The following is a 4,701-nucleotide window of genomic DNA, read 5'->3' as shown; positions in this document are numbered from 1 at the left end:
CCCTCGCCCCTCCCCCTCCCCCCATCTCCTTGTAGCCCTAGCTGATCTAGAACTTATCATGTAGACCAGGCTGCCTTTGAGTTCACAGAGAACTTGATCCACCTGCTTCAGCCTCCTGAGTGCTTGTATTAAAGGTGCACCACCGTGCCCGGCCGGCTCCATTTCCCTTCTTGCTTTTATTACACCACTTTGGCCCTTAAATAAGCTACTGAGTAGCTGTGATATTATGCCTCAGTGACATTTCCCACTGTAGAGGGAAGACAGCAATATTTTACCTTTAAATGTGAGTTTATTATATTATTCTATACTATCTTTTAAATTTTTACATAGGTAGGGTATATATTGAATCCAGAGACTTGTACATGCTTAGCATGTGTTCTACAGCCTAGTGGACCAGCTACTTTAGTCAATCCTATTAACTTCTCAGCCTATGAGTGTTTTCTATGCCTGTATGTAAGTGTACCTATGCATGCAATGCTCAATCAGATCCCGGAACTGGAGTTACAGATGGTTGTTGGCTGTCGTGTGGGTGTTGGGAACCAAACCTAGGTCTTTCGCCAGAGCAGCCAGTGTTCTTAACCACTGAGCCATCTCTCCAGCCCCAAATTAAAAATAATTTATTTTTTATTTATTGATGTGTCTGTGTTCACACACATGTCTGAGAGTGCCCATGGAGGCCAGAAGAGGGTGTCAGATCCCATGGAGCTGGAGTACCAGGTATGTGTGAGCTGCCCAACATGCTGGGCCCCAACTCCAGTCACAGCAAGAGCAGTAAGCGCTTGTAAAATCTGCGTTCAACAGTTTCCAGTACTCGGTACAACACTGTGGCCCTCCACGGTACCACAGTCTCTGGCTTTGCTCAGCCTTCGTGTCTACAGTCTACACCCTTCGATTTATGTCTTTTCCTCTCACCCCACCCCTGTGTCCTCTGTCTTCTGTCTGTCTTTCTTTTGCAGGCTTCAGGAATGAGGAGGATCAGGCAGGGCGTGGTCTCTCTTTCTGCTGGCCTGCTTCATTTACCATAGCAATCTCCGTTTCCTACAGGAGATTCAAGAATAATCTCTGCATTAATTTACTCATTTTGAAGTTTTAGAAATAGACAAAGCTTGATACTATCAATGCAAAACTCAACTCTTGCTCTGAGTTAACTGAGCCACTATGGCCCGGGAACATGGATTCAGGCTGCCCTGTTTGAAAGTGTTCCATGAACTTTGATAGCCACAGCACAAAAGACAGTCATAAATAAAAACACTTTCAAATACACTGGTGCGATCATCAGGCAGGTGGGTTACAGCAAAGGGGGGGGTCTCTACTGTAGGCTTCAGATGCTGTCTGATGACGTTCTTAGCTTTGGTGGAAATGAGTGGTCTGCTAGATTAATGTATTCAAGTACAGATGGCGGAGAGGATGTTGAGTCAGATGCAGAGGTGGGTGAACAATAGTTGTGGAGATAATTTGGCTCTTGATCTGCAGCATTCCAACCCACACATCGTGAAAGTCTAACCAATCAAGACAGGTGAGGCTTTTTTGGGGGAATGGTGGGAACCAGTTCATATTACCCAGAAGAGAAAAAAGTATATATGGGGTCTGAAAAATAACTGTTCAAATGTTTTTCCTCTCCCATATAATAAATGATTTTTGAGAATTATGTTTATATCTATAATATATTAAAATATAAATGTTTCTCTTCATTTCTCTTAAAAGGAAAAAATATCTTCCCAGGTACACACCTGTAATGCTAGCACTTGGGAGACTGAGGCAGAGCATGGTCAGTTTGAGGCTAGCCTGGGCTATGCAATGAGACTCTGTCTCAAAAATAAATAAATAAAACAAAGGAAGTGTGGGAATGACTTTTCTGTGGATGCCCCTTGTTTTACTTAACCTTGTAACCCAAACTGATCTTATGTTTTGAGATCATTTGACACTGTCTATTCAATCTGCCCACCTACTGCATAGTCAGTCTGTTTAAATCTAGGGAATCTTTAGGAAAACAGTGTAAATACTCCTACTGGGCCTTGGGCTCCTTGTAATAAACTTTTATAAACTAAGCTAAACAAATAACTTTAATCTTAGATGATGTTCCATTTTCCCCTCATGACACTTCCTTGCCCCTGGCCCAGAATACTGTGTGTGTGTGTGTGTGTGTGTGTGTGTGTGTGTGTGTGTTGTGAAAATTTCATCTCTGGAAGCAGGAATATTAAAAGCAATGAATTATCCACAGTATATGTTACAAACATGTGGGCTTAGATTGATAACATTTGTTTGTGGTTTTGTCTGCTGTTCTGGGACAGGAGGAGTCAGAAAAAGCAAATTATACCCTGATAAGACAAGAAACTTCATTTCCTTTTCTATGTCATGCTGGATATGTTTAAATAGAGTCACACTTTGGAGAGGAATCATAAGGAATGGTTCAGAGAACAGATTGGACTCATCCTTGGTTTCAAAGACTTCAAGAGTCAAGCTGTGTTTGTTCAGGTACAACTGCATTGTGGCATCCCCCTCAGTGAAGGAAGGAAGGGAGGAAGGAAGGAAGGGAGGAATGGAGGAAGGGAGGGAGGGAGAGGGCGGGGGAAGAGAAACACTTACTTCTGTCAGCCAGGAAATCCTTTTTATTTATTTATTTTTTTTGGTCTTTTTGAGACAGGGTCTCCCTGTAGCTCCAGCTGTCCTGGAACTCACTATGTAGACCAGGCTGGCCTTGAACTCACAGAGATCCATCCGTCTCTGTGTCCCGAATGCTGGGATTAAAGGTGTGCACCACCACGCCCAGCTTTGTGCATACGTTTTCTAAGTTGCTTTCCTAGAAGGAAGTTGAGCCGCTCTCATGGTTACCCCTTTGATTTGTGCAGGTAACTTTGGTCACCTGCATGTCAACCAAACACTGTTAGTCAGCTTTGGTTATGATCAGTCCGTCATATTGGGTTTATAAAGTGAGAGAACGTTCTAGATGGTTTTCTATGATACTCCAGTTGGAAGTACCACCCAAGTGCACAGCTCATAGCAAAGAAAACTTTGAGTCAAGACTCCCATTATTACTTCTGAGGACAAGTGTTATCCAGGGACCAGGAGAGTTGTTAGAAAGAGGTAAGGCCCGGTGAGCTTGGGAGGGTGGGCAAGTATGGGGTCTCTTCCTCCCCTCATGGATTGTTGGCCACCGATCCATGAGGACAAAGGGAGCAGAAGCGACGAGCAGGGTCAGGACGGCCAGTGAGCACTGACGGAAGAAAGCCCTTCCGGGGAGGCAGGTTCAGTGATACAAACAGCTCCAGACTCAGTCAAACAGCTCCGTTTATTCAGTGGGGGTTAGGGAAAATATAGTGTGGAGGCAGCAGCCAAAGCCTCAGCTGATAGGTGCTCATACTATGCTTTATTTACATGTGGCAGTGGGCTCCTATCGTCGGACTATCAGGCAATGCCTAATTATCATATAGAAAAAACCTGGGGGTAGTTTTATTGCAGGTAACTATGCCAAAGGTCATGTTTCAAATGAGGGCAAGCATCTGTGCTTGGTGGCACTTTCCAGGTAAGTCAGGCAGGAAGCCCCTGCTGAGAAAGGAGCCAACATAACAGCAGGGTTCCCCAACAGGCAAGGGGGGGCAGGAAAATGATTGCCTGAAAGTCTTTCTCTCCATCCCTCCCCTTCTCTCCCTTTCTCCCATTCCACCTCATGTCTCATTACTAATTGGCCCGGAACCCTGTTAGCCTCAAACTCATGATCCTCCTGCCTTAGCATCCTGAGACAGCACCCACTACCACATCCTGCTTTTGAACATCTTTTCGTCTGTTGCCGCCAGCACACCCCACCTCTCCCGTGCATCCCAGCCCAGCTGTTTCTCCCCAGGGGCCCAGGCCTAGTGGCAGCTGTTGAAGTTCATGCTTGCAGCAGCCTCCTCCAACCCCCGCACCCTTCCGTCACACAGAAAGCAAAATGGAATCCTTTCTGACATCCCAGCTTCTCCAACCTACACAGCAGACTCCCCCAGCCTCCTCTCCCCCAATGTCCAGCTGTGGGGCCTCTTGGGGTGAGTCCTCGCTCCTAACTTTTGAGTTGAAGACAACCTGCTAAGAATAACCTAACCCTTACTTCACAGGACCCACGTCAACCTGTTCTGCGGTCTGTCCTTCCTATATGCTCCCCATCAACCCCCTCAGCTTCCAGCAAATTTTACAACCAAGGTCACACATGAGGACTCCGCTGCCCTGGGGACTTAGAAGTTCCTGCGGAATGGAGTCTGTGTATGGTGTGTGCTGTGATGGTCTGATTCAGGCTCCATCTTTTGTCCACAGGGCTGTAGTTCTAAACCTGGGCCTCAGTCCCCTGGATGCACAGAAATGCACAGCACAGCACTGACCTGCCCCTCTGGGGCTGCCTGCCCGGCTTGGGTGGAGCCCCTTTGGTCATCTTAACAAAAGCAGTGCCCCTGGGCCCAGCACTCTCCTGTGATGCTCCTGTAAGTCTGGCTGTGCTCACTTACAGGCTGCTCCCTCCCCTTCCGTCTCTGCAGCCATACCACCAGGGCCACCTGATAGCCACATCCTGATTGAGTTACAGGGCGCTGTGGTGATGCCATTGCCTGCGATGACAGAGGCGACAGAGCTGAGTGACTTTGTGGAAATACTTCCCAACTGGACCCCCCTGCCAGCTGTTAACCCTCAGGTGCTTATTTATAATGAAAAAAGAAATTATTCCTGCTTGGAATG

The sequence above is a fragment of the Nannospalax galili genome, unplaced genomic scaffold, assembly GCF_000622305.1.
Source record: "Nannospalax galili isolate Female #2095 unplaced genomic scaffold, S.galili_v1.0 scaffold652, whole genome shotgun sequence".
Lineage (NCBI taxonomy): Eukaryota > Metazoa > Chordata > Mammalia > Rodentia > Spalacidae > Nannospalax > Nannospalax galili.
The sequence above is the reverse complement of the archived record's forward strand: the minus strand, read 5'-3'. Positions refer to the sequence as shown.